This window comes from Sus scrofa, chromosome 9 (genome assembly GCF_000003025.6).
Source record: "Sus scrofa isolate TJ Tabasco breed Duroc chromosome 9, Sscrofa11.1, whole genome shotgun sequence".
NCBI classification, from domain to species: domain Eukaryota; kingdom Metazoa; phylum Chordata; class Mammalia; order Artiodactyla; family Suidae; genus Sus; species Sus scrofa.
Genome location: NC_010451.4, coordinates 115,583,453 through 115,602,972, shown reverse-complemented (window position 1 = coordinate 115,602,972; position 19,520 = coordinate 115,583,453). Strand labels below are relative to the sequence as shown.

The 19,520-nt window shown below is 39.3% G+C and overlaps 1 protein-coding gene across 5 annotated transcripts in view; it reads left to right on the top strand.

The window, feature by feature from the left end:
* TNFSF4 (TNF superfamily member 4) overlaps positions 1 to 19,520 on the top strand; it is a 322,273-nt gene that overhangs the window by 254,485 nt on the left and 48,268 nt on the right. The window contains exon 10 of one of the 5 annotated variants that reach the window (XR_002346944.1): positions 13,350 to 15,434. The exons of the other annotated variants lie outside the window; for them this stretch is intronic. The gene's annotated coding sequence lies outside the window, so the exon portion shown is untranslated. Of the gene's footprint in view, positions 1 to 13,349; positions 15,435 to 19,520 lie in introns of those variants that run through there. 5 annotated transcript variants of the gene reach the window in all.

Genomic DNA, 19,520 nt, shown 5'->3' with positions numbered 1-19,520 from the left:
TTGGAGAACAGTCTATTCAGGTCTTTTGCCCATTTTTCCATTGGGTGATTGGCTTTTTTGCTGTTGAGGTTGTATAAGTTGCTTGTATATTCTAGAGATTAAGCCCTTGTTGGTTGCATCATTTGAAACTATTTTTCTCCCATTCTGTAAGTTGTCTTTTTGGTTTCCTTTGCTGTGCAAAAGCTTGTTAGTTTGATTAGGTCACATTGGTTTATTTTTGCTCTTATTTCTGTTGCCTTGGGAGACTGACCTGAGAAAATATTCATGAGGTTGATGTCAGAGAGTGTTTTGCCTGCCATATGTTTTAAAAACACACGTCTCAAAGTTAATGTGTGAAAAGTCCATTGGATTGAATGTTTGTCATTGGAGCGGGGAGGGAAATGGAATTGTGGATGTGACATGAAGATAAAAATAATAAAGTAAGATACAACAAATGAGGGGCCTTATCCTAACTGAGATGATGTGTACCACAAAATGGGAGTTAGGATTAACTCAATTCTGTACACCTGATTCCAAAGAAATTAAGAGGGCAAAAAGGGGCATAATGTGGGGGCCTGATTATAAAAACTGTACTTTGGGGGCTTGGGTTTTCAACTGCTGAGGCAATTCTCTTGTAGCCACTTTGGGCTCCTTCTCATGAGGACAAATAGGAAGACATCCTGGTTTAGCAGAAAGGAACTTAGAGTGGAAGGTGAGAAACATACACATTTCTTAGAGCTGGGTTGAAAGCTGATTGAATGACTTTTGGTAGGTCACAGACATTTTCCTTAGATGGTGAATAATAGGACCTGCTCTGTGTACCCAGCAGGATCTTTGTAGGGGTGAAATCAGGGGAAACTATGACAAAATGCTGAAAGCTTTTCATAAATATCATATGATTGTGTCTATTGCAAGGCTGGGCATAGAAGAGAAATTATTCTAGTTGGGAGAAGGAGAGTAGAACCAAGTTTCATGTGCCCTGGACTTGCTTGGGTCTTTGTCACTTAGAAAGAGTGAGAGGACAAAAAATCAAATCTAAGGGAGTTTCTCTTAACTACCCTCCCATCCTGGCTCCTTATTATCCCTCCTTCCTTCCTTCCTTCCTTTTTGGTTAGTGCTGTTAATATTGAGTGTCAGCAGTTAGATCTTTCAGTCAGTCAGAGGAGTTCTTTTCTGGGACACATGAGGGCAGGCTTGGCTCCTGAGCAGATCAAGCATGTTGGGTTGCAGGATCACCTGAAAGAAGGAAGGAAGGAGAAGTTATATTTCTTGAACACCACTGGAGACATCATTTAATTATACTTTAGTCTAGTGAGGCAAGCATCATGGTTCTCATCTTAGAGATAAATATCAGTCTTGGGGAAGTTTAAAGTATGGTCAGTGACACATAGTATCACACACAAAGTGACAGAATTGAAGTTTGCCTCTGATTGATGCCAAAGCCCATTACTTTGTTCTATACCCCTGTGGGGCATTGGGTAACATGTGGTACCCTTCTCCTCCTCCAGCTCTCCTCCCTGCTTTTTCAGATGTGAAAAAGAGGTCCTCAGAGAAGATCTGCTCTGTCGTAGGTCATGTGCTAATTCACGGCAGAATTTTAATTGGTACCTGAGTGCTCTGAATTCCTCTATCTGCCACAATTTTATGCTCCTATAGTCACAGAATTATATTATACATAATCTAGTCATGGTCATAAAAATCAACAGATACTTTCTTTGTTTGAAGATGCTTATTAATGTCTGTCTTTCCAGCTCTTCAGCCTGTTTGACCACCACAGCCTATAGTGTGCTCTTTTTTTGGAAATATCTGTTGGTGCACAGAGACAGCTACAGGATACACTTGTGGCTGGGAATTTCTAGGCACTCCATGTAGAAATATGAAAGAACTAAGGGCCAGTAGCTGGGTTTGAAGGTACTGCAAGGAAGGTATTTCTTACAGAGCAATCCACAGATGGCATTGATTCTCTAGAAAAGTGATGAGTCCTAACCATTGAGTGTTGAAGCTGAAACTGGGAGACTCTTGGTAGGAATATCCAAAGGTGACACAAATGTAAATAGGAACTGAGGGGATGAATATTTATCAGGTGATTGACTGATTGTAATTAGTTTCTAGTCTGAGCATAAACGGCTCCTCAGCAGAAAATTACAGGTTCCAACAAGCCATTCTGCATTTTACATAAATCCTGTTTCCTTAAAGGGGCTTGTTCTGTTCCTCTTGCTCCCTGGCTATAGACTCCACTATATTAGAGGACGCCTGAAGTTAACCATCTTATTTTCCCTTTTCCTCCTAATCCAGGCTCTTCTTTAAGGGTCATGTGAGATTCTAGTTCCTATGTGAAAATCTACAAGCCTCCCTAATCAGGGGAAATAGATGAGATACAAGTTCCTGGGGAGTGTAAGTTGCTCTTGAGCAAAGGGGATTGTGAGGATGGTCGGGAAAAGAGGGTGTAGAGACAAATCATACATTTCTAGGAAGGAAGATAACATTATAGAACAAGGTAAACTGAGTGAAAGGGTTGCAGATGGAGGATCAACATAGACAGTTCTGTGCTAGGCCCTGATGGGAATGGACATGGAATGGGGACAACTGTACAGATTCAGGACGGGTGACTTAACAGGGAGGAGGGTGATCATTGTTAAGCCTCTGCATCAGGGAGCTGGATAGCAACCTCACAGATTTCCCACTGTTAAGTCTATAATATGCATTAGCATTTAACAAATTAATTCTGAAATTATCGAACAAATGATGTGAGTCTGAATGGCCCTTTGTGAAGCGTAGGATGGTGATGGATGGATGTTGGCTGAATTCCAATAGAATATGTCATAGGAAAAAGTTCTTTCTAAACCTGGAATGTGATTCTCTGATTCTAAAAGTATAAGTTTAAAAACAAGTAAGGATACAGAGGCCTTCTGACAGCTCTGTTCTGTAATACCTTACCCCCACTAATACATTCATTCTGAGTTCTTTTCAAAAGTATACTTTCTGGAAAAGATAGATTTTGCCACTAAATTATGAGTCTCAAAAGCCACAGGGCTGGAGCACACTATCACACACCTACAGTTTATGTGAATTATACTTTGAGATTCCTTCCAATAAAAGGTGCTTCTATAGGCTTTCTCTACAGCCCACTCTGGAAAAGCCCTTAAAGCCACCTTTTTCTAAATTGCTGTTTTTGGTAAAGATGGACTACAATTTTTTTCTCTTTTTCTCTTTATTAATTTTATTTTTATATTACTCAATGAATTTATTACATTTATAGTTGTACAATGATCATCACAACCCAATTTTATAGCATTTCCATCCCAAACCCCCAGAACATCTCCCCACCCCCCCAACCTGTCTCCTTTGGAAACCATAAGTTTTTCAAAGTCTGAGTCAGTATCTGTTCTGCAAAGAAGTTCATTGTGCCCTTTTTTCAGATTCCACATGTTAGTGAGAGCATTTGATGTTGGTGTCTCATTGTCTGACTGACTTCACTTAGTATGATAATTTCTAGGTCCATCCATGTTGCTAAAAATGCCGGTATTTCATTCCTTTTAATGGATAAGTAATATTCCATTGTGTATGTATACCACATCTTCTTGATCCACTCCTCTGTCTATGGACATTTAGGTTGTTTCCATGTCTTGGATATTGCAAAGAGTGCTGCAGTGAACGTTGGAGTGCATGTGTCTTTTCAAGTCATGGATTTCTCTGGATAGTTGCCCAGGAATGGGATTGCTGGATCAAATGGTAGTTCTATTTTTAGTTTTCTGAGCCATCTCTATACTGTTTTCCACAGTGGTTGCACCAATTTACAATCCCACCAACAGTGTAATGGGGTTCCTCCACACCCTCTCCAGCACTTATTGTCTGTAGACCTTTTGATGGCCATTCTGGATTTGTAGCCCAGGATGTGATCAATCTTAGAGAAAGTTCCATGTGCACTTGAGAAGAATGTGTATTCTTTTGCTTTTGGATGAAATGTCCTATAAATATCTATTAAGTCCATTTGGTCTAATGCTTCATTCAGGGCCTGTGTTTCCTTATTGATTTTCTGTCTGGATGATCTGTTCATTGCTGTAAGTGGGGTGTTAAAATCCCCCACTTTGATTGTGTTATTGTTGATTTGTCCTTTTAAGGTTGTTAGCAGTTGCCTTATATATTGTGGTAAACCTACGTTGGGTGCGTAGATGTTTAAAACTGTTATATCTTCTTCTTGGATTGATCCTTTGATCATTAGGTACTGACCTTCCTTGTCCCTTAAAATATTCTTCATTTTAAAATCTATTTTGTCTCATATGAGTATTGCTACTCCAGCTTTCTTTTGATTCCTGTTTGCATGGAATATTTTCTTCCATCCTCTCACTTTCCATTTGTATGTGTCCCTGGAAGTGAAGTGGGTCTCTTGAAGACAGCATATATATGGATCTTGTTTTTGTATCCATTCAGCCAGTCCGTGTCTTTTGGTTGGGGCGTTTAGTCCATTAACATTTAAGGTAATTATTGATATGTATGTTCTTATTGCCATTTTATTAATTGCTTTGGATTTGTTTTTGTTGCTCTTTTTTCTTCCCTTCTTCTCTTGTTCTATGCTCTTGTGGTTTGATGACTATCTTTAGTGTTATATTTGAGTTGATTTTTCTTACTTGTTTATGTATCAATTGTAGATTTTTGGTTTGCAGTTATTCTGAAGTTTTGATATGAGTCTATATTTATATGAGATTGTTTTAAGTTGTTGGTCTCTTATTTGCAAGTGCATCTCCAGTGTCCTGCATTTGTACCCACCTCTTCTCAGGATTTCTGATTTTGGTGGCATAATTGTGTGTGGATGATTTCTTACCTTTACTGTATATATACCTTTACTGGTGGGCCTTGTCATTTGTAGTATTTTTGTTTCCTGTTGCGGCCTTTTCTTTTCTGCCTAGAGAAGTTCTTTTAGTATTTGTTATCAAGCTGATTTAGTGCTGCTGAATTCTCCTAGCTTTTGCTTATCTGTGAAGCTTTTTATTTCTCCTTCAAATCTGAATGAGAGCCTTGCTGGGTAAAGTAATCTTGGTTGGAGGTTTTTTTCCTTTCATCCTGTTAAGAATATCATGCCACTCCCTTCTGGCCTGCAGTTTCTCTGCTTAAAAATCTGCTGATACCCTCATCGGGGTTCCCTTGTATGTTATTTGTTTCTTTTCCCTAGCTGCTTTCAAGATTTTCTCTTTGTCTTTAATTTTGGTCAGTTTGATTAATATGTGTCTTGGTGTATTCCTCCTTGGGTTTATTTTGTATGGTACTCGTTGGGCTTCCTGGATTTGAGTGAGCGGTTCCTTTCCCATGTTAGGGAAGTTTTCAGCTATTATCTCTTGGAATATCTTTTTCTGTCCCCTTCTCCCTCTCTTCTCCTTCTGGCACCCCTATAATATGGATGTTGTTGCATTTAACATTGTTCCAGAGTTCTCTGAGAACTGTCTGTCCTCCACCTTACTTATTCATTCTTCTGCCTCCTGTATTCTGCTGTTAGCTGCTTCTAGTGAATTTTTTATTTCAGTTATTGTATTTTGCATCTCTTCTTGTTTAAGTTTTATATTTTGTATCTCTTTGCTCAGTGTTTCCTGTAAGTTATCCATCTTTGCCTCCAGTCTATTTCCAAAGTCTTGCATCATCTTCAGCATCAACAGTCTAAAGTCTTTTTCCTGGAGGCTGAGGATCTCCTGATCACTTAGCTGATTTTCTGGGGTTTTTTCTTTCTCCCTCATCTGAGTTATAGTTCTCTGTCTTTTCATTTTTATAGGTTTTTGGTGTGGTGACCTTTTTACAGATGGTAGAGTTGTACCCTCTCTTACTTTTGGTGTCTGCCCCCTTGCGTCTGAAGTTGGTACTGTCTGCCCCCCTTGTGGCTGAAGTTGGTACAGGGGCTTGCTGTAGGCTTCCTGATGGGAGGGACTTATGCCTGCCCAGTGGAGCTGATTCTAATCCCTCTGGTGGGTGGAACTTTGTCTCTGGATGGGATTAGCGGCAGCTGTGTGCCTGGGGGGGTCTTTAGGCAGCCTGTTTATTGAGGGGCAGGGCTGCGATCCCACCTGGATTGTTGTTTGGCCTGGGGCTTCTCAGCCCTGATGGGTGGGGCCAGATTTTCCAAAAATGGCCACCTCCAGAGAATGGCATGCTGCTGAATATTCCTGAGAGCTTTGCTTCCAATGACCTTCCCTTTCAACAAGCCACATTCACCCCTGTTTTCTCAGGATGTTCTCCAAGAACTGCAGTCAGGTTTGACCCAGATTACTATGGAGACTTTGCTTTGCCCTGGGATGCAGTGCATGTGAAAGTCTGTGTGTGCCTTTTAAGAATGGGGTCTCCATTTCACCCAGTCCTGTGAAGCTGCTGCGCACAAGCCCCACTGGCCTTCAATGCCAGATGCTCCAGGGGCTCTTTCTCCCAGTGCCAGATCCCCACACGTGGGAGTTTGATGTGGGGCTCAGAACTCTCACTCCTGTAGGTGAGTCTCTGTGAACCAGTTACTTTCCAGTCTGTGGGGCTTCCCACCCAGGAGGTATGGGGTTGCTTACATCATGTAATCACCACTCCTACCTCTTGATGTGGCCTTCTCTTTGTCTTCTGGAGTAGGATATCTTTTTGAAGGTTTCCGGTCCATTTGGTTGAAGATTACTCAGCCTTTAGTTGTGAATTTTGTTGTTTTTAGGAGAGAAGTTGAGCTCCAGCCCTTCTCTTCCGCCACCTTAATCCCATCTTCATGATGGCCATTCTGTACGGATTTTTTTTTCTTAATGTATTTTGAGAGTTTATCCTCATAGCCTATTCCAAAGAAATCCATTAAATGCACTTTTGTTTTTTGACATGATAGAAAAAAGTCACGGGAGTTCCTGCCAGGGCTCAGCAGGTTATGAACCTGACTCATATCCATGAGAATGCGGGTTTGATTCTTGGCCTTGCTCAGTGAGTTAAGCATCCAGCATTGCCATTAGCTGTGGTGTAGGTTGCAGATGTGACTCAGATATGCTGTTGTTATGGCTGGGCATAGGCCAGCAGCTATAGCTCCGATTCAGCCCTTAGCCTGAGAACTTCCATATGGTGTGCCCCTAAAAAGAAAAAAAGAAAGACATGGACTTTGCGTCTCAGACAGATCTGATTTTAAGTTCTAGCTCCACTGCTTAGTGGCCATGTTTCTCTCTTAAAGTTGTAATATTTGCTGTTTCTTCTCTCCAAATCTTTTCCTGATTTCCCTTTCATATCTGTTCATTCCCTAGCTTCCTACCCTGTTTAGGTTTCTTCCTAGTTCTTACAATATTTAATACACTGTTTGTCTTACTGGTTATTTTGTTTGGGCACTCTTTTATTGTCTGTTCTTCTACTAGAGTATTATCTGCCATGGAGGACACACTCACTAAATCCTAATTAAATGAACAAATGAGTGAATTGGTGACTTAGAGCAACTTAGCCTAAGTTTCTTTTTTTCTATTAGTCGTGGGTAAGTAAATCCTACTTTACTTTATTGCAGTAAAGATTAAATGACATGCTACAGAACACCTAGTACAGTACCTGTCACATCAAATGCATTTAGGACTATCTTTTCTTTCCCTGATGATAGACAGTTCCTTTACAATGTTTATCTAATGGATGCTTGAAACTCTCTATCACTGAAAGATAATTAAGCTGGTATCTGATGATAACAAAAGGCCAAAATCATTAAAAAAACAAAGCAAAGCAAAAATCTCAATGCTTTCATTGGGTAATCTGGCAGCAGGGAGAAAAATAACTCAATGAAAATTGCCAAGAAAGTTTTAAGACATGGCTGCTGGGAGAAAACTTTGTGGTCTTTGGTTTTCAGATTTCCTTCTATTATGATTAAGATGAGATTGATAGAGGGAGGTGAGGTCACTTTTCAGGTAATTAGTAGCAGAGCTGGGGCTGGAACATAGATACTTGAGACTTGGTTTGTGCTCTTGCCTCCTACACGTCAGTTGCCTCTAAACACGAATTGGTTTAAACTAGTTTCAGAATTTAGAGGCTGTACAGTTGGAAAATGTTAATCATGTGGTTTCAGATTCTTGGCTGATTCCAGCTTTCTAACTCTTTAGTTATAAACATGTCTTAGCCTTTGTCATAATAGCACCTTAATAAAAATGAAGATTTGGAAACATATTTTTTTCTCTTACTAAATTATGTGACCTCTTCAAAATGTTCTTTATAGGCCTAAAATTATGTTGTGGAAAACAGGTAATAAAGAAGGCTGATAAAAATAAGGGAAACATATGCAAGATGGAAATAACAGAACAGAATGCTGGAAACACTTTAAAATCAAACTTAATATAAAAGTCAAAGACTTGTACTCTGAAAGTGCCAACATCAATCACTAAATGTTGTGAAAAGATGAGGTAAAGCTATAAATAGGATGTGAATGTGGCAGAAAATAAGCTCAATAATTTTAAAAAGTGTGATTTAAAATCTCATTTTCAATTTTTTGGACATGGATAATTTTCTCTGAAATTTGATTTGTTCTGTATTAAAAGGTTTACAAGTTTAAAATAGTTAGACATGCTTTATGCTAAATCAGCTATACAGAAAGATTAAAAATAAAATGTGTATTAGACAATCACATTTTCCATGCAGCTTATTCTGGGTGGAATCAGAGTAGATATTTTTAAAACCTAGTTCCTAAGAATGAGCTTAATTTTTTTTTTCTAATGGGCTTTGCTGGTTCAGGTTACTTTTTTTTTTTTTTTTGCCCTTTTTTTGCCTTTTCTAGGGCCGTTTCCCATGGCATATGGAGGTTCCCAGGCTAGGGGTCAAATTGGAGCTGTAGCCGCCGGCCTACGCCAGAGCCATAGCAACTTGAGATCCGAGCCGCTTCTGCAAGCTACACCACAGCTCACGGCAACGCCAGATCCTTAACCCACTGAGCAAGGCCAGGGATTGAACCTGCAACCTCATGGTTCCTAGTCGGATTCGTTAACCACTGCGCCACCACGACGGGAAGCCCTCAGGTTACATTTTGAACAAGCAAAATGTAACCAAGAGCAAGTTGAGTCATTAATTTCCCTCTCACAGCCCTTCCTCATTCCTTTAGTTTTCCCTTCTCCCTCACATCTAGCTCCTTCTCTCCCTCCCTTTCCTCCCTGTCCTTCTTTCTCTTTCTTCACATCCCCTTCCTCATGCAACTGTTCCTCCCCATCTCCATAATTATCTCACTGCCTTTCCCTGTCCTTTCTTTTCTTTTATTGGCCTAAGTGAACTTGGACAAATTGCATAAATAAGCAAGGGTCTCAATCTCTTGGAAAACTACATAAGTAAGCCTAAGAGTCTGTGAGGTCAGAACTGTTCTTATGACAATACAAAGACATGCTTACCTTTGTTACTGGGTTGACATTTGCCCTGATGACAGATACAGTTGCTGAATCTTTAGTGTAAATTAAGTTATTGACACCACACTGTATTCACGTACCCACAATACACAGAAATGCCAGTTTTACTCCAGATGTCCTTGTGAAGCGGCAAAATTAATTTCATTAAATTTTTACTCTTAGTGTATATCTTTTTACTATTCTAGGTGGTGAAATGGGACATGTGCATAAAGTATTTGTGCTTCACACTGAAATATGATGTTTATCTCAAGGGAAAGCCTTCGTGTGACTGAATTGGGGGCTAAATTCACTGTTGTTGTTTTTTTTTTATGGAACACAATTTTTACTGTAAAAAAATACTGACAAAGAGTTTGTCTTTCTGATTTTTCAGCCTTGAGTATTTGGCATACATTTTCTTAAACAAGGAAGAAGTGAGCCCATTGTTTTAAGAAAACAACGGGAGATATTTTTTGCCAATGATAAAATTAGACTTTCAAGTGAAAATTAACTTTGGAAAGCTTGCATCTGTCACCTTGACATTGACATCAGCTTTCTGTCCTCCCTTCCTTTCTCCTTTCCTTCCTTCTTTTCTTTTTCCCTTCCTTCCCTCCCTCCCTTTTCTTCCTTTTTCTTTTCCTTTTTTATGGCTGCACCTGTGACATATGAAAGTTCCCAGCCTAGGGGTCAAATCAGAGCTGTGGCCTATGCCACAGCCACATCAACATCTGATCTGAGCCTCATCTGTGACCTGTGTTGCAGCTTGTGGCAATGCCAGATCCTTAACCCACTGAGGGGGGCCAGGGATCGAACCTGCATCCTCACAGAGACAGCATTGGGTCCTGAACCAGCTGAGCCACACAGGATCTTCTTAACAACTTTCTAATACTTACTTAAAAGACTTTTTGGTGATCTTAGTTGTGATATTAATGAATGTGATTTGTTTATTTATTTGACATTGCATAAGACAATGTTGGAAAGATCTGTGTAACTCATTGAACAAATGTTTTAAAATGATCTATAAATAATGATGCAAAAAAGGTCTTTTCAAAATGTAAGATATTCCAGTGGGCTTCAAGTAACAGTATAATAAGTTCATTGATGGGATTTTTTTTTTTTTCTTGTCTTTTCTAGGGCCACACCTGTGGCATATGGAGGTTCCCAGGCTAGGTGTCTAATTGGAGCTGTAGCTGCCGGCCTATGCCAGAGCCACAGCAACAACACAGTGGCCAGATCTGAGCTGTATCTGTGACCTACACCACAGCTCATGGCAATGCCAGATCCTTAACCTACTGAACAAGGCCAGGGATTGAACCCAAAACCTCGTGGTCCCTAGTCGGATTTGTTAACCACTGAGCCACAATGGGAACTCCATTTTTTTTTTTTTTTCCATTGATGGGATTTTGGTCCTACATGGCCACTAACCATGGAGAAATTACTGCTTGTTGAGTTTTGGTGTGTAATATTCGGTTAGAGTTTTTTTCATATACATCAACCAAAGCAGCATGTCATAACAAATGGAATGCAACAGATATATGAATCCAGTTGCTTTCCATTAAGCCAGATATTTAAAATATTATTAAAAGTGTGTAAAGTTGTTCTCACTAATTTTTGAAGGTACAGATTTTTCATAAAAATTTGTTTATGTAATAGGGTTAATTTCTAAAAGAATAAAAAATAAATATTTAAAAATTCTTTAGGTTTTTTTGTGGTGGTAAATATCAATAGATTAAGACACGTAAAGAAGAACTCTTCAGGGAGTTCCCATTGTGGCTCAGTGGTAACAAACCCAGCTAGTATCCATAAAGATGCAGGTTTGATTCCTGGCCTGGCTCAGTGGGTTAAGGGTTGGGCAATGCCATGAGCTTTGGTGTAGGTTGCAGACTCTGCTCAGATCTAGCATTGCTGAGGCTGTGGCATAGGCTGCAGCTCTGATTCAACCTCTAGCCTGGGAACTTCAACATGGGGCAGGTGCAGCTCTAAAAAAAAAAAAAAAGCTCTTCAGAATGCTAAATAATTTTTAGAAGTATAAAGAGTTCTGAGATTTAAAAAGTTTGAGAATTTCTATGATATAGGTATAATTATTATCCTCATTTTACAGAGAATGGAACTGAGGCTTAGAGGTATTAAGTAACTTTCTCAAAGTCAAACAGCTTTTTGTAAAGCGAAGATTCCAAGTCCAGCAGAATGACTCTAGAACTTACATTTATCACCACTGAAAGTGTTTTTTTCGTATTTCTGGATTTAGAAAGCTCAGAAAACTCAAGGCAGTTGTCTCTTCTCTTCCCTCCACCTTCCCCTGGAACACATACATTCACTTAGAACAGGATTTTCTGTGCTCACTTTTTATTCTTTTCATCCTAATTTCTTCTCAGCCCCAAAGACATGGATCAGTTTCTTTGCAAAGTTGCATTTAATAAAGTTAGATAAAATATAGTGCAGAGAATGGAACTGTGGAGAGAGAATGACTTTAGACCTATCTGTATGAGGTTTTTCACTTGCTGCTAAGAAGGAAAAGGAGAGAAGGCAGAACTTGGGAGTCTGAGGAAGGGTGGCTCAGTTAGCCAGGGTAGGTGACAAGAAGATTGACCAAAGGACTAGATTTTGTCCTGGTCCACATCTTAGGTCAAGAATAACTCAGAGATGGAACTTCCTCATCTTGGTCTATGGCAGACATTGATGATTAGTCAAAACCCTCTTTCTCATTGAGCTTAGAGACATCCTTAGACTTCTCAAGGCTAGGTCCCACACTGTCACTCTGCATAAAGGATTTGGCATATTTGATGAAACCCTATTACCATTCTAGTTTTATGTTGTACCTATAACCCCATCTCAAACACAGAGAATATCAAGACGTTTTGTATGACTTATTCCTAGTCCCAGGCACACAACTCTGGGCATGTCTGGAATTTTCACTGGCTGCGTTAATTAGGACAGATTTGCTTATTTTCCTCCTACGTGTATGAAATTATCATCTGTGCTGTTAGATATAGGATGTGTAATTGTTAATAACATGGGTTTTGGAGTCAGATTATCTGGGTTTAATCTTGTAGAGATACTGTGAGGATTAGATGACTTAATAAAGTACAACACATTTAATGGTGCCCAGCTAATAGTCATGCTCAGTCCATATTAGCTCTTATTACTATTATTACTGCCATTACACTGTGGAAGAGACTTTATTTAGGGAAATGTTTATTGTTTCAAATGAAGAATTGCAGACTCCCACTTCAACAGCAAGAAGGTGAGTGTCCTGAATTATTTTCTGGTTGAGAAAACAACCAAAATAAATGGATAGAATGTAAAGAATGTTTTAAAAATACATCTCTGAGCAAGAAAGGAAGACATCCTCGGAGGTTAAAAACTAAGCAAAAGTGGGAAACTTGAGGGCAAATGAATATCAAAGCAAATTTTATTTGAGGTTAATCTGGCAAACTTTGGTGACCTTGAGGTTTTATTTTGATGGATTCAGCAGGCAAGAGATTGGCCTAAGGTGGGGAATCCCATAAGAGATCCACATACCAAGGTGGGACACCAAAGAGCTCTGGCCTCAGTTTAGGTTAAGCTCAAAATGAATCTGTCATGTAGAATGGGACAAGGAAACTTGTTTGGTTTGACCATATTTTGAGTGGAGGGAAAAAATAATCTCCCATTAAGAATTTACAGCCACAGGACAGTCTTCTGGGGTTTGAACTTGAATGGAAAATCTGAGTTGCAAAAGAAATAATGAGCAAATATGTGATTAAATATGTGGTTAAATAAAGAGAAACATTGTATAATACAATAACAGTAATAATGTCTAACTGGTTGGACACATCAAAACAAGATAGAACCAAAATACTGGACAGCCAGAGCATTTAAATTCAGAGAGTGATGGTAATTAGGGTTGAAACATTATAAGATACATATAGTGTTTGAGAAGAGGGTAAGAATATTTATGAAATTCAAAGTTAAATTTGCATGTTAAAAAATCTGCATTAACCATTAAAGTAATAAACACAACAGTCTCTCCCTTTCCTAAATACCTTTTGAAATTCTTTTCAGATGTGATGATTTGGCACATAAGCAGCATTATCTAAGGCCCTGCAGTTAAGTCATAAGGAGAAGCAAAATTTTGAACAACATAAAATATTCACTAATGAGTTGGCTAATAGTGAAATTAGTCCACATGTAAATATCCTTCCTCATTTTTTCTAAGTCCATGTTTGTGTACATTTGAATGCAAAGTGAACTGAGTGAGAGTAAAACTGGAAATCTTGTAAGAGAGTCATGATACTAAGAAGTCTTCGAAAGTACATTGGAGAAGCACAAGGATTTTGAAAACGGGGGCTCTGACATATGGGAATCTGTAATATTCTCTCATTACATTTTTAGTCTCTTCTTTATCTGTGGTTATGTCCCTTTTTTAATTCATTATATTATGTATGTTTTCTTTTGATCCATTTTGCCATATATCTATATTTTGTTAGGCTCTTTTTCCCCTGAACAGCCAGCTTCGGCTTTGTTGATTTTCTGTAGACTGCCTCTGGGCACTATTTAATTAAATTTAAAAAATAATCGCTCTTTCTATATATGACAGCTGAACATGTTAGTCAAGAATCAAGTATCAAGATGTGTAATGTTTGCAAGCCCCAAATTTAATAAATCTTAATGAATTATATGTATCAATTTTTCATATTGTCTAAAAGTTTGTTCTTATTTTTGTTATTTCTTCAAGTTGTGTTTATATTCATTTTGATTATTTCAGTGTGTTCAAATGCAGTATATTCTATTCTTGGAAAATATGAATGTTATTTAAAAATGAGAAAGTGAAAAAAAAGAAAAAGGAGGCTCTGGCAGATTCAGATCAATTGACAACTGAAGAATAGAGAATCAGTAATGATGATAAGATGATTAGATGATTCAAAGAGTGATTTTGATATACAAGGATTAAGAGAGCCCTTGAGAAAATAGATAAATCTCTTTCAAATTGTACTAATTATAGAAAAAGCTAAGATGTGGGGAGCGGAACCCCAAGATACAGTGACTTAAAGATGGAAGTCGTGTCTCTCTCATATAACAGTTTAGCTCTGAGAGGTCGATCAGGGATCCAGGCTCTTTTCACCTTGTTACTCTTTCTTCTATGGAGTGATGCTCCTTTGTATAACAAAGCTAAATCATGTGGTGTGTCTGTGTTTCAGTTAAGAGGAGGACAGAGAGTAAGCCTAAAGCAAACAATTTCCTTTTAAGCAAGTTATATAGAATGTATATTTATCACTTCTCACATTCTTTTGGAGAAAACCAACTCACATGATCACAACTGCTAGTGAAGCTGGGAAATGTAGTCTCCAAAAGCCTAGGAATAAAAGGGGGGCAACTAATAATCTGCCCCAGGAATATTTGTGCAGAATTGACTCTGTCATCATATGCTCTGTAAAAACATGATGCAAAAGGTGATGTACCTATAAATAGGATGAATTATGCCCATCCAAGTCAATACTGATTCATTATTTAAGAAAGATCATACCTGTTATTATTACTCACATTTTTTAAGTCAGAGTAAACATTTTGAGGGTTTACTAGATTACCAGGTGCTTACCAGTCTTTGTTTTGTTCTTTCATTTTCTAGTAAAATGACTAGAAAATTCTTATTTCTCCTTTGCGTCTATAGTTGGTGTGTTTCCTCATGCATAATCTCTGTGTTCAAGAATTGTAACCAACCCTAATTTCTATTATTCTATTTTTAACCTTCATTTATTTTGGCCCAAGCGTGGCAACTTAATTTCAATTCATGGTTCCTCTTTTTACTCAGATTGTACCTAAGTTCTAGGGACTCATATAGCACACAGAAATTATTGGGGCTCTGTCTAACCTAACCTTTGCTGGGACAGCCATCATCCATCTGGGACTCATTTATTCAAAAAATATGTAAAACCCCTACACATGCCCAGGCACTTAAAAAACGCTTCAGTCCCTTTTCTTATGGAACCTATCATTTAGTGAATTTTGGTGCACTGCAAAAAATTCTGGCCCAAGTGCAAGGCCAAGCATGTGCATGTATTAGAGAAGTCAATTTAAAAGATTGGCTCAGAGAGTTTCCATTGTGGCTCAATGGTAATGAACCTGACTATTACCCATGAAGATATGGGTTTGATCCCTGGCCTTGCTCAGTGGGTTAAGGATCTAGTGTTGCTGTGAGTTGTGGTGTAGGTCACAGACATGGCTAGGATCTGGTGCTGTGACTGTTGGGTAGGCCTGCAGCTGCAGATTTGATTTGACCCCTAGCCTGGGAACTTCAATATGCTGCAGGTGTGGCCCTAAAAAATAAATAAATAAATCAAAATCAAAATAAAAGACTGGCTCAAAGTGAGAAGGAAGAAAATTAATGGCCAAGTACCATTTGGCCGTTTATGATTTTCTATTCTTAATTTTTCATTCCACCATGGTGTATAAAAATGGAGAGTTGGTGCTATGTAAAAGTCAGAAGAGACTTAGAGATGTGTGAGAAAAAGTGGCTTGTGTTTCTCCTGGGGAATTCCTCTTTCAGTGTTGGGGTCAGGGGAGGAAGAGTGCTATAAACACTCAACCTAATGCAGGAGGGTTTAACCCACCTCTTACCATATGACTGTAACTTCTAGTCACTGTGGGATAACAAAGGGGCTAAGAATCATAGTTCTGAAAGTTGTTTAGAGTCTTTCTGCAAAGAAAAATAACAGTCGGGACTGGCAGGAAACAGAATGGTACTAATAAAACACTGCGGCGGAAATAAAGTGTAACCATGAAGATGGCTAGTTTGTAGATGGCAGAGAGGAGGGATGGTTATAAGATGGGGGAACAGTGTGTTCAATTAATTGCAAAAGGGTGACAAAGACCATGTGCACAGGGGTCTAGGTGGCAGGCAGGACAGACCTGCCGGGGACCAAGGTTTTGGGTGGGAAAGTTTGCTTTTGTGGCTGTGCTCTCCCTCCATCTGCTCATACTGCACAGCCCTGCAGGTCCACTGGCCCACACTCAGTCTAATCCTACTACTTTTCTCTGTAGCCTGTGAGTGGGAGTACTGGCTCTACAGCCAGACAAACCTGAGTTTGAGTTTTAGCTCCACTCCTTACTGCTGGGTGTGACCCTTAACCTCTCTCAACCTCAGTTTCCTTACTGCCTTGCAGGGTTTTGGTGATTGTAAAGAGCCACCATAAACTATCCAGTAGAGTTTTCAAAGTACTCAGTAAGAGTAGTTGTCATCATTATGGCCTACCAATGGGGTGATGAGTGCTGGGACAAGGGTGGTTGGATGGGACAAAAAGGATGAAGTGTTTTAACTTCAGATGGTTCTGAGTTCACATTCTAGCAACATCACTCCCCTGTTAGCCCCAGGGATTACATGTGATCATGAGTATAAAGTGCATCACAAGGGCATGGCACACCAGCAGTGCTTTTTCCTTCCCCATCACTTATCTACTCTTTTTTTCCTTTTGTTTCCCACCGTTCAGCTTCTTGTCTTCTAGTTATGTGGTTGTTGAAAGAGTAGGGCAATAGACTTTGGCTAGGGTGGTCATGTCTTGGCTTGCCCGGGCAGTCTTAGTATAGCTGTTGACCCAACATTATTTTGAGTAGTCTTCCTTTTCATTCACAAAGTGTTCTGGTTTGACAATGCATTGCCCTAGTACTTCCTTCAGTTCTCTGCCCTCTAGCATAGCATTCTAGCCATCATCCCAGGCTGCCTTTTCTGAGGAGGAAATCACCTGGGGGCTTTGGGCTGGGGCATATCCCTCTAGAGTTGCTGCTCAGAGTTGGCAGGCATCCCCTAGGCAACCCCCTCATTTGTGTCTTCATTGTCTGGGGGTCCCCAGGATTAACTGGGCATCTCTTCGCTTTTGGCCACCGCATATTCTTTCCCATGGGTTTTCTCTCCTCCTGAAGCTCTTCTTGAAACAAGATACAGACACACAGTTTCTCCCCTCCCTTTTTGTTTGCTTCCAGCCACACAGCTTTTCTAGTTGCTTGGGTTTCTATGATATGTTTGGAAAAGAAAGAAGGATAAAAATAATGTACAAGAGGAAATCACAATGAGAAATGATTCTAACCTTCACAGTCATGTGCAAGGTGGTCTTTTCTAGATCTCGTCACCGATTCATCTCTTTTGGCGGACTTCTGAAAACCACCTTCATCTAACCTTCCTGCTTTTTATTCTTAGAACTTTAAGTAATGGTTTCCTGCTAAGTTTTTTAGCCATTTTTTTTGGGGGGGACACTTAGTGAGACATCAATAAATATTCTTTTCTAGAGTGGCAAGCCATAGAAGTAGAATGAAAAGGAATAAGTTCTTGACAGTTTTTTTTTTTTTAAAATGCTCATTCCTAGTGAGAAATCCTGGTTCAATCCAGAATGAAGCTCCAGATGATGATATAATAATGTAAATGCTTATTAAAAGCTACATGCCAGGTACTTTACATACATTATCTCACTGACATCTCACAGCCACCCTGCAGAGTTGGACACTAGATAAAACACTATACTCTTTCCCACATCTATCAATGAGAAAAACAAAAGCTTTAAAAGGTTAAGTAACTTGCCCAATTACTCCAATAATTCTTCCATTATGACTGAAAAGCTTGACGCAAGCTGGGATTCAGACTCAGGTAGCCTTTCTCCAGACAACTCTCCCCAGAGCAGACGCCAGAGACCCCACCCTGGAGGTGTAGCCCGGATCCAACCTGGAAGATGTTTGCCTGGGATAGGACTGAATTAGGGGTGGGGTGGACCCTTCACTCCTGAAAAGAGGCATGACATGTTAGGCATTACATTTATCTCTCTGTGGTCTTACCCTTGCCATGCTTCCTCTGATTGCTTTTCATACCAGTCATAATGATCACATCTTCATTTTACTTTTCAAAGTTATTGAAAAAGCACCATTTTGGTGGCTGTTTAGTGAGCCACTCCCGTCTCCTATACCTGCCTTCAGTTGTCACTAGGTTTTCACTGCTGTTTTTTTGACCGTGTGAGGGAGAGGGGATGATATTACCAAAGGCATTCTGATGTTAGGGTGTCCTTTGGGATGTTAGAAGAGGATGTTGTTCAGGGAAGGAACTTTCCAAGCGTTTAAGCTAAAACATCTCAATCTTGCTAATTTTGAACCAGTTCTTCCTGTGAGGTCTGCATGGGGGAAATGCTCTTGAATACTCCTCACCTTTGGTTTTCCAGTATCAAGATCTCTACTGCCTGATTGTATCGTGTGTGTGGTTTTTTTTTTTTTTTTCTTCTTCACTGATGCAACTAACTTTCCCTGATTAAGGTTGGGACTTTTTCTCTTTGGTCATTTCAGACCCTTTCAGTGTAGTTTTTGTATCTTCTCTTTTGTCTCTGATGTTTCCTTTACTTAGTCAGGCTTTATTTCAGGTTTCACTTAGTACATCTCTGCCCTACCCCCACTCCTCTGATTTTTAAATGTCAGAGTATATCCATGATAGGCAACCAAGTTGTCATTTTGGTATGTAGTCTTCATAATAAGAGATAAAACTAGAATCAGAACTGAAGGACAATTGGATGGAGAAAGTATACCTCCTACATGGATTCTTTTATTTGGATTAAGTCTGGGATCATACTACTACAATATTCCTAGCTTTGGAGGTGACCAGATACAATATTAGCTAAAATTTAGTCAACATTTCTTATACATTATATGATGCACATTACCTATTTTGTTGCACTTAATTAACCCTCACCATTATACATCAACTATAATGGAAAAAATAAAATCTTAAAAAAAAGAGAAAAAATTAACCCTCACATAGATCCTGAGCAGAAAACTGTCTATTTTCAAGAGAACAAGTCAAGGCTTAGAGCAATTAAAGGTGGTCCTGGGATTTGAATACAGAAATCTTAATCTCTTTACTGCTCTGTAAAGGAAAATATCACATGGAGTGAGTTAGCCAGGTGATCTTGGCCAAGTTACATAACCTCCCTGTGCTTTGGTTTCCTCATCTGTGAAATGGGGAAAATAAAATGACTCTTGGAGTCATTTTAAGCACCTTTGTGATGCTTAAATGGGGAGCTGTCCAAAACAGAGCTCTTGGCTTAGAAACTGCCTCCCTCATCTCTTCTTCCGCAGTCTTCCTCTCAGGCTGAGCTAACAGCATGATTACGCAGCTGATTAGCCAAATCACCGAGAAGTCACCTTTGAGTCTATGATTTCCTTCATCTCCACATCTAATCCAGTTAAGTCTTACTGCTCTACTTCCAA